Below are 11,015 nucleotides of genomic sequence, written 5' to 3'. Positions count from 1 at the left end.
AGCGCTCTGCCACTGAGCTAAGAAGCCGCCTCCTAGCGCTGTTCTCGGGTACTTTGTTGTTTGCACTAGTGAATCGGAGCCCTTCAGCTCGAAACGCACCTCTTTAGCGACGACTATTTGCATTCAGTTAGCACGCCTTCTGCTTTCCTACTCATCTCACACGATATCGATGTACACCTAAAATTCCAAAACAACACATTTGTTTCACTTCACAGTCACTTTCCGCATCAAACACCATTCCTCTGATATCCATACAAAGCTAGGCATCGTCATAACCCGTTACGTTCATTACGCAAGGCTCACGAGAGAGGAGCGGGTTACATCCGCGTAGACACAAAATTTTGCGCCGCCCAGCGTGGGGCTCGAACACACGACCCTGAGATTAAAAGTCTCATGCTCTAACGAATGAGCTAGCCGGGCTCCAGACGACGCATTGCACGTCATACATTACTGATGGGACCGGCGACCATCTATGGAAGATCCTCCTGACTACAGCTTATTTCCTGCTGCCACAAATAAGTTACAATCCTATTCAATGAAAAATTGTTTCCAACAGGCATCAAATCTGCTTGAAATTATACATGGCTAGCTGCACTATTATTCAACACACATGCTCGACTGTGCTCAGACCTCTGTGGCGTAGCTCTTGGGTCCTGAATCAGATGCAGGAGTTCCTACAAAAACTCTCCTGAACGGCACTATGCCGAAAATTTTGCTACATATCACCCTTTTCTTGCTTGTGCTTCATTTAGACGCCGGTTTGCAGCCACGAAGCGGACAGCAGCAACTTTCGACTAGTTTTGCAGTACTCAAACAACACAGTAAAACAGCATGCATCTTTTGCACAAGTGGAAAAACACGACCGTGACAGGATTCGAACCTGCAATCTTCGGATCCGAAGTCCGACGCCTTATCCATTAGTCCACACGGTCACTGGCGCACTGGCTTTGGCCACACGCACCTCATTTTCGCCATTTGTACACCTGGCAGAATGAATTCAATTTCCCATCTTTGCATCAATTCTTCATCTCAAATTTCACTACTAAAAATACGACGCTACCTCTTGCTGTGTTCCATCTCAAGTTACATTCAAGCATTTATGATGCTGATCAAACAACAAATTGCACATCAGCTTCAATGGCGTAGTGCCATCTCAGTCGGTTGCAGAAGGTACATCACCCTATGTCACACAATGGCGAGTTGCCGCTATTAACAAAGCGGCGGCATCGACGACGACGATCGCGAGGGTCTTTATCAGAGGTAGAAAATACATTACATGAACTAAGTATTTCACGTCGGCCATGTCCGTAGACTTTGTTTTCTTTTTTTTTTTTTAATTTTCATTCCACCACCAGAAGGGTGGGGTGGGCTCATACAGGGCTTACTGCCCGTTTGGAACCTTAGTTTATCTTACATTTTTCTGTGGTGGCACAATTTATTTGTTGTAATCTGGGGAAGGTATCTAAATTATTGTTTATCTTTTGTTTTTTTACCCATCTTGGTTATATGTGTTCTTATTTGTCTTCTTTGTTTGTTTTGGGGAGAATACACAACTCCGGCATTTGCCTTACGGCTGAGGGAAACCCCTGAAAACCTCAGCTGGAGTCGGGTGAAAATCCTTAAAGTTTTCTTCTATGTCTTATTTTATTCTGTTATTAGATGTTGAGGCAGATCTTTGTTTTCCGTTATTGCTTTTATGTCTTCATGTTTGTCTGGGTATTCTTGTTCAGTTGCTATCGCTATAATGTGAGGCGGATAAGGGTATTTATATGCCGGTGCGTTTAGATGGTATGGTATTGTCGTGATTAGTGTCTTGATTAGTTGTTAATCTGTTATTTCCGTATGTTGCCATTTGTTTTTTGATTCTGTCTTTTATCGAGTCTATTTCGAGTGTATTGTGAAGTGTTGCCGTTGGTTCGTATTGTATTTGCGGTAGTTTCCTTAATATTCTTCTGTCTGTGGCCTTTATCCTGTTGCACTGTGTGGTTGTGCCACCCCACACTACCGCTCCGTACTCCAGTATTGGCCTTACGTACATTTTGTACAAGTGCAGGACTGTTCTTGTGCTTACTCCTCCGTTCCTGTGTTTGAGTAGTTGTATTCTGTTTGCTTTGGAGTTCGCTATGCTTATTTTCTTCGTTGTATTTTTCTCCAAGTTTAGTAGGCTGTCGAAGTCCAAACCTAGGTATTTGGCGGTTGGACTTGGCTTTATCGTTTGTCCCCATAGCGATATTTTCACATCTTCTGGGTTTTGGGGCCTGTGTCTGGTCAGGTGTCTGTGTCTTATTACCAGTACTTGCGTTTTTGTAGGATTTGGGCGGATCCTCCATATTGCTAGCCATTTTCTAATATTTCGACGTATCTGTTTGTTTTTATGGTTATCATCTCGGTGGTTGCCGCTTGACACCAGAACGCCGTATCGTCGGCATACAGGGCTATTTGTTCGTTGATTCCGGTCGGTTTTGGGATGTCAGCTGTATAGAGATTGTAAAGTAGGGATGAGATAATAGCCCCTTGTGGTACCCCTGCTTTCGGTATTAGTGTGTCAGAGTAAGTGCTTCCGATTTTTATTGTGATCTGAAGGTTGGTTCTTCATTAGGTAGTCTCAGTATTTGGCGGTTTTCTTCTAATAATTCCTCTAGCAGTGTCCCATTTCTATTTGTCCTATGATCGCCGAGATTTGTGGATCTGGCATTTAGGTCTCCTAAAATTATACATGGTCCTAGGCTGCTGATGTACTGTATCAGGTTTTTCGGTATCTCTTCTGTGGGAGGGACGTATAGCACTGCCAACCACAGTTTTTTTTCTTGTTTTTGCATGCTATTTGTATGATGATTGCTTGCTGGTTTTCGTGTTCATCTGGTAGTGGTATTTGTATTGCTGTGAGTTTCCTGTGATGTAGTAAGGCTACTCCTCCGTGTGCCCACCCCTTGTTTCTCGCCTCGTTTACCGCGTCTTTTCGATAACACACATAGTCCAGTATATTGATGGGGGCGTGCCCTGCCCTTGTTTCTGAGATACCGTAAATCTGAATATGTTCTTTCAGTATCTGCCGCTATATGAGTGGTTTCTTTGTGTTGATTCCGTTCGCGTTCACGAACGCAATTTTCGTTCCCATTTTGTTTAGGCCTTCGAACGTGATTGATTTTGTGTGTTTATATCGGTGTTTCCACCGGTAGTGCTCTTTAGTGGTTATATACTAAAATGTATCTTATTCCATGCTTGTGACACACAAATCTCGCGCTTGAAGAAGGTTTTGGATATCTCTCGCATTGCGCTTATGACTAGGTTTTTGCGGTCTGGTAAGATGTTTATTAAGGCTAGTGTTGTTGCTCTCAAGAAATCAGACTACCGGTTGTGGTTTGTCTTTTTCTGTGAGGTTTGCTCCTGTCGGTTCATCGGTGCATGTGAGTTTCGCTGTGGCCTCGATTGATAAGGGTGCTTTGGGTCTTTTTGGACACTTCAGGTCTGTGGCTAGATGTTCTCCGGAACAGTTTGTGCAGGTTGGTTTGTCAGGTTTTTGTTCGCAAGCTGCGATCAGATGTGTTCCTCCGCATCTGTTGCACAGTGGTTAGCTTTTACAATTTTCTGTGCTATGTTCGAAGGTGTGGCATTTGGCGCATTGTGCTGTCCGTGGTGGTAGAACATGTGATTGTTTTACTGGGTGAAATTTGCAGAACAATTTGAAATGATTGCTTAGTAGGTAGTCAATCCTGTCGTTGTTGCGAGATATGACACGAACCTTTTGAATAGGTTTCCCATTTTCTCGGGAAGTTATTCGTTTCACCTTTGTGAATTCGAGTTGCATGTTTTTGAGTTCTGTTTCAATGTCCTCTTCTGTTATTTCGTGGCATACTTTTGTTATGACTACGCTCAGTGAGGGCTCGTTGTTTGTTTTTTGTGCAGATTGCTTGTTGGGTTTGTTCAATTGCGATACTCTTGCCTCAGGTCTGTAGTGTGTGCATATGGTGTTCTGAATTAAGGTTAAGATGTCTGGATAGTTACTCGTGATTATGGCTGTCTGGTTTCTGTAGACTTGTAAGTTATTTACGTATCGCAAAATGTTTAGTCTCTTTAAGTCGTTGTATAGAGTTTTTTGTTTCCTCCTTGTTTAGGTTTTCTAATCGTATTTTCAGTTCTTTTTCATTTTGTGTGGTGGTTTGCGTGTTTTCCTGTGTGTTGGCTACTGAACTGCGTCTTTGTTTTCTGTTTGCACACAGTCTGCCATTCGCCATTGTCCTCCTCTTCTTTGTTTTTGTCGTCTATGTCGACAACATCTTTCGTTTGTGTGGGCTGGTCGTCCTGTGTTTGTGAGGTGTTTTCTGTTTGAGTGTCCTCGGTTTGTTCCGGTTTCGTCTTTCCTTTGTGCGTTGGTTTTGGGGCTTTTGCTTTTGGTTCGCTCCTTTTTGTTCTAGAAATGGTCGTGTTTGTTGCTTTGCGTGTGCGATCGCGTTTCCGGTCCTGATTGCCTTCGTCATCCGTGGTATCGGCTTGTATTTTGTCAGGGACATTGCCGTCGGTGGTTGCTGGCATTGGCGGAGGCATCAGTTCGTTGGTCGGTTTAGGTAACAGTGTCGGAAGCGTCGTCGCGTTTGGTACTGGGGGCATGTGCGTCATTATTCCCGGTGTTGAATCGGTCGTAATTACGATATGCGAGTCCGTTACAAAGCAAGTGTTGGCGTTAGTCGACTTGTCGGTCACGTATTTGAGTTTTGTGCCCTAGTATGAGTGTAGATCTGCTCCTACTTTTTGAGCCTTTGCGCTAGAAGCGGGGGCTGGTCTATCCGCAGACAGGGCTCTGACTCCGACAATCCCTAACTAAAACAGCCCTACGTTTTGGCTTTCCAAAACATCTCGCCTAACTGTTAAAGAAACACGACAATTTGTTATTTTCTTTTTTTTGATCAAAGGTAAGAGATAGTGCGCGCTACACTTTCGTGTAGGCCATTTTCACCTTTCCTTTGTTCCCACAGTGAATGCAGCGACAGTGACAGCAAACTATCCTTTGTAGTGCTCCGATTGGCCTGCCAGAAACATCAGCAAACTCTCCACTGTAGTGCTCCGCTTTAAGAAACACGACAATTTGTTATTTTTTGTGATCAAAGGTAAGAGAAAGTGCGCTCTACACTTTCGTGTACGGCTTTTTCTCCTTTCCTTTGTTCCCAGAGTGAATGCAGCGATAGCAACAGCAAACTCTCCACAGTAGTGCTCCGCTTGGACTACCAGAAACATCAGAAAACGCTCCACTGTAGTGCTCCGCTTTAAAAAACACGACAATTTGTTTTTTTTTGTGATCAAAGTTAAGAGATAGTGCGCGCTACACTTTCGTGTAGGGCATTTTCACCTTTCCTTTGTTCCCACAGTGAATGCAGCGACAGCGACAGCAAACTCTCCACTGTAGTGCTCCGCTTTAAGAAACACGACAATCTGTTATTTTTTTTGTGATCAAAGGTAAGAGACAGTGCACGCTACACTTACGTGTAGGGCATTTTCACTTTTCCTTTTTTCTCACAGTGAATGCAGCGACAGCGACAGAAAACTCTCCACTGTGATGCTCCGCTTGGACTGCCAGAAACATCAGCAAACTCTCCACTGTAGTGCTCCGCTTTAAGAAACACGACAATTTGTTATTTTTTTGTGATTAAAGGTAAGAGATATAGCGCGCTACACTTTCGTGTCAGGCATTTTCACCTTTCGTTTGTTCCCACAGTGATTGCAGCGACAGCGACAGCGACAGCGACAGCAAACTCTATACTGTAGTGCTCACCTTGGACTGCCACAAACATCAGCAAACTCTCCACTGTATTGCTCCGCTTTAAGAAACACGACAATTTCTTTTTTTTTTGTGATCAAAGGTAAGAGATTGTGCGCGCTACACTTTCATGTAGGGCATTTTCACCTTTCCTTTGTTCCCACAGTGAATGCAGCCACAGCGACAGCAAAGTCTTTACTGTAGTGCTCCGCTTGGACTGCCAGAAACACCAGCAAATTCTCCACTGTAGTGCTCCGCTTTAAGAAACACGACAATTTGTTATTTTTTTTTGTGATCAAAGGTAAGAGATAGTGCGCGCTACACTTTCGTGTAGGGCTTTTTCACCTTTCCTTTGTTCCCACAGTGACTGCAGCGACAGCGACAGCAAACTCTCCACTATAGTGCTCTGCTTGGACTGCCAGAAACATCAGGAAACTCTCCACTGTAGTGCTCCGCTTTAAGAAACACGACAATTTGTTATTTCTTTTTGTGTGTGTGTGTGTGTGTGTGTGTTTGAGGTTTACGGGCGCTAAACAGCGTGGTCATCAGCGCCCAAGCGCATAGAAACAGGAACACAGGCGGTGAAGGGACGAAGACGGACGCCGAACAAGGAGAACGGCTAAAAGACACAGGCCTAACGCAGTTCCAAATGCGCACATACAGAGGCAAAACAAGAGGAGAAGAAACACACTAAAAAAGGAAAGGAAACACAAGGAAAAGAGAATAGATACCGAAGTGAAAGAAGGAGGTAATCGTGACTGGCGGACCTCTTACCTAAAAACTGGGTGAGCCAGTCACCCAGCAGCACATTAAAACCTTCTCCCTAAAATCCGAGGCAACAGATTGGACAGGACACAAAACCGTAAAACCTTAACCACAGTCGCTGCGTCGTCTTGCAAAATAGAGGGCAAATCCGGTGGCAAGGAAACCACCGCCCTCTGGTCAGAGAATAAAAGACAGTCAAGTAAAATGTGGCGGACAGTAATCTGGACGCCACAAGCACTGCAGATTGGGGGGTCCTCCCGCCGGAGTAAAAAACCATGCGTGAAGGGACTGTGTCCAATGCGGAGGCGAGTGAGGAGGACCTCATCCCGCCTGTATGACTGATAGGACGTACGCCATGGTCGCGTAGTGGCCTTTACCAGACGCAGCTTATTGTCAGAAACTGCCAACCACTCCTCTTCCCATTGATGCATAACACGAAAACGCAAAAGGGAGGTTACAGCATGGAGGGGGACGGCACATTCAACAACGTGAGGAAGGGAACATGCATCTTTGGCAGCCACATCCGCCAGTTCGTTGCCCCTAATACCCACGTGCCCCGGCACCCAGCAGAAAGAAACCACCTTCCCCTGCCGTTGCAGGTGGAGTAGGGCATCATGGATGTTCTGGACGACCGTATCCGCTGGGTACAAGTGTTGAATGGTCTGAAGGGCACTCAGGGAGTCAGAACAGATGAGGAACTTAATACTGGGAACACATCTCATCTGCTCCAATGCCCGCAGTATTGCAAATAATTCGGCATCGAGGATGGTAAACACCGCAGGAAGCCGTAACTTGACGACTCGATCAGGGAAAACAACAGCACAACCAACAGTGTCCCCCTGTTTAGAGCCATCTGTGAATACAGGTACATGGTCCGGATGCTGATTTAAAATATCGTAAAATAAGGAGGTAAAAACAAACGCCGGAGTGCAGTTCCTCCGGTTCTCCGACAAGTCTAAAAGGATGCTGGGCCTCTGGAGCAACCAGGGAGGCAGGCGAGAAAAACCTTGTCGTTGGGGGGCCACACGCTCCACACCAAGGGACTCAAGCAAATGCTTGGCACGAATCCCAAATGGTTTTGTTGCCCTGGGACGACTGGAAAAGAGACGTTCCATAGGCGGTCGGGCAACGGTAGGGTACGCAGGGGAGGTAGGACAGGCAAGGAAATGACACACCCGTCGCACCATGAGGAGTTTCCGCCGGATGGCGAGCGGCGGTTCCCCTGCCTCAGCACACAGGCTGGGGATGGGACTGGTACGGAAAGCACCAGTGGCCAGCCTGATACCCTCATGGTGTACTGCGTCAAGGATCTTCAGATACGAAGGCCTTGCTGACCCATACACGGTGCAAGCATAGTCAAGACGCGATCGGACGAAAGCCCTATAAAACTGAAGCAGACGCGCCCGATCTGCTCCCCAGGACCGATGGCTCAGACACTTCAAAATATTCAGTGCCTTCAGGGCCCGCACCTTGAGGTCTTTAAGGTGAGGCAACCACGACAACTTGGAATCAAAAGTGAGGCCCAGGAACCTCACAGTGTCTCTAAAAGGAAGAACGGTGTCCCTCAGACGCAATTCTGGGGAGGTAAAAAGACGCCGAGAACGATTAAAATGAACCCACACAGATTTGTCTGCAGAAAAGGTAAAACCCGTCTTTGCAGTCCATGCCTCTAAGCGCTTTATCGTAAGCTGTAACTGCCGACTAGCACTGACAAGACTGGAGGAAGAACAGAAAACAGCAAAATCGTCCACAAACAAGGTGCATTGGGCAGGACTCCGGATAGTGGACGTGATACTGTTAATAGCAACGGCAAAGAGGGTGACACTTAAAACGCTGCCCTGAGGAACACCATTCTCCTGCACGTACAAATCCGATAGCACATTACCAACCCGATACCGAAAGAGGCGGTGAGAAAGAAAGGACCGAATGAAGATGGGGAGACGGCCACGAAAGCCCCACTCATGGAGTTGATTGAGGATAAGGCGGCGCCAAGTAGTGTCATACGCCTTATTAATGTCAAAGAAGACCCCTAGACAATGCTGGTTACGTAGAAAGGCCTGCTGGATGGCGGCCTCAAGCAGGGTCAAGTTGTCTATAGTGGAACGACATCTCCGAAAGCCACACTGAGAGGTGCTAAGGAGCTGCCTGGTCTCGAGCAGCCAAACCAGGCGGCGGTTGACCATGCGTTCCAACGTCTTCCCAACACAGCTCGTCAAGGCAATACTCCGATAACTACTGGGATGCGTTCGGTCCTTCCCTGGTTTGAGGAGGGGAATCAAAATTGCCTCCCTCCACGAGTCAGGGTACGTGCCAGATAACCATATCATATTGAAACAGTTCAGGAGAACTTCCTTGGATGGCAGCGACAGGTGCCGCAGCATGCTGTACCGGATTTGATCATGACCCGGCGCAGTATCATGAGCCACAGACAGCGCAGAATCCAGTTCCCACATTGTGAAGGGGCAGTTATAGGGTTCAGAATTTAGAGACCGGAAGTCCAAGTGACCCCTTTCGACGGCAGTGCGGTAGCGGCAGAAATCTGGATCACAGTTAATAGTGGCGGTAGATTCCGCAAAATGCATGGCCAGTGTCTGGGCAATGTCTCTCGGCGCCGTGAGGAGACATCCCTGATGCAGCAAAGCCGTGACAGGTAGCTGGCTGAGTTTCCCGGAAATCCTCCTGATGGCTTCCCATACTTTCGTAGAACTAGTGGAGCGAGAGATGGAATTCAAGAACGATTGCCATGACCGTCGTTTGCTCTCTTTAATCACCCGCCGCGCTCTGGCCCTTGCCACTCGAAAGGCCGCAAGATTGTCAGCTGAGGGACGGCACTTGAAGCGGCGCAGTGCTGCACGGCGGGCGCGGATGGCTGAGTGGCACTCAGTGGTCCACCAAGGGACAGGACGCCTCTTGGGATGACCGGATGATCGTGGGATGGACAATTCAGCAGCATGAGAGATCACGGCTGCAACATGGTCTACCCATTCGTGGACGCTGGCACGGTGTTCCAAAACAGCCAGTTGGCTGAAAAGTGTCCAGTCAGCTCTGCAAAGGTGCCACCGGGGCGGCACTGGTAATGCCACAGCCTCATCCAGGAGGCGAATCCAGAGGGGGAAGTGGTCACTAGAATGGAGGTCAGCTGCAGCCTCCCACAGAGCAGAATCCGTGAGTGCAGGAGAGCAAAAGGAAAGGTCAATAGCCGATGACGATCCGGAAGCAGTACAGAAATGGGTGGGAGCACCAGAGTTGAGGAGGCACAGTTCTTCAGACATCATGACGCTTTCCAGAATGCGACCCCTGGGGCAAGTAGTCGGAGAGCCCCATAAGACATTATGAGCGTTGAAGTCCCCCAGAAGAAGAAATGGGCGAGGGAGTTGGCTAATAAGGTCCGTGAGAGCCTCAGTGTCTATCGCATCCGGAGGTGGTAAATAAACAGAACAGACTGTGAGCCTCCGACCCACAAGAATGTCAACTGCAACTGCTTGCAAGTCGGTGACGAGAGGGAGCTCAGATGAGGGGTGCACATCACGGACAAAAACTGCAACACCACCCTTTGCCCTTTGCCCCGTCAGATCATCTTTTCGATATGCGGTATAGCCGCGTAAAGAAGGAGAATCAGTGGCCCGAAAATGTGTCTCTTGGAGACATAAGCACAAGGGGCACTCTCGTATGAGGAGTTGTAATTCGGCCACATGCGTCCTGAAACCATTCAGGTTCCACTGTAATATGGGAGCCAGTGATCAGGGTGGCTGAACTTTCACCCTGCCTCTGTGCTTTGGAGGAGAGACCGTACTGGCCGGAGATTTACTCCTGGGGCGAGAAGACCGCCCCCGGTCGACATCAATGTCCATAAGATCCGATGACGACCCACGGGAGATGTCAGACAGTACGATGGCATCATCATCGGACCGACGCTGACTAGTCTCCTCAGGTGGCAGAACCTTCAGCTTCTAAGGCTTTGTCTTGGGGGGCTTGGAATGCAGAGCCTTGTCAACAGTTGGAGGTTGACTCGCCTGGGCAGAAGGCGCCATATGGGGGGAGGCTGGAAGTACCTCAATGTCAGCAACCACGGCCTTGTCCGATGTAGCGGGGAGAGCCGCAGATTGCAAAACAACCGCAGCAGCACAAGTGCACTGGCAAGCGCAGGTTTTAGTGCTAACACTAGCAACCTCCGTTTGTGTAGCAACAGTGGCCAGTTGTACCGGTTTTTTGAGAGCGGAAGCGAAAGATGTGGAAAAAACAGGAGGTTGCATGGCCTTAAAGATCTTCTTGGCCTCACCATAGGGGATGCCCTTAGAGGTTTTAATCTCCTGTACCTTCCGCTCTTCGAGATAGATGGGTCAGATCCGGCTCCAGACAGGGTGACTCCCAGAGCAATTCACGCACTTCACAGGCGATGAACAATCGGCTCCGTCATAGGCAGGCTGACCACATTTACCACACGTGGCTATTCCATTGCACCCCAACGTAGTATGCCCAAAGCGCTGACATTTAAAAC

At 47.8% G+C, this 11,015-nt stretch overlaps 2 non-coding genes across 2 annotated transcripts; both read right to left on the bottom strand.

The window, feature by feature from the left end:
* Nucleotides 1-347: 347 nt before the first annotated feature.
* Nucleotides 348-420, bottom strand: Trnak-uuu (transfer RNA lysine (anticodon UUU)). The gene has a single exon. It is a non-coding gene; the product is annotated as a tRNA-Lys (tRNA).
* Nucleotides 421-859: 439 nt separating this feature from the next.
* Nucleotides 860-932, bottom strand: Trnar-ucg (transfer RNA arginine (anticodon UCG)). Its single transcript has one exon. It is a non-coding gene; the product is annotated as a tRNA-Arg (tRNA).
* Nucleotides 933-11,015: the final 10,083 nt, after the last annotated feature.

This window comes from Schistocerca gregaria, chromosome 7 (assembly GCF_023897955.1).
Source record: "Schistocerca gregaria isolate iqSchGreg1 chromosome 7, iqSchGreg1.2, whole genome shotgun sequence".
NCBI classification, from domain to species: domain Eukaryota; kingdom Metazoa; phylum Arthropoda; class Insecta; order Orthoptera; family Acrididae; genus Schistocerca; species Schistocerca gregaria.
The sequence above is the reverse complement of the archived record's forward strand: the minus strand, read 5'-3'. Positions and strand labels throughout refer to the sequence as shown.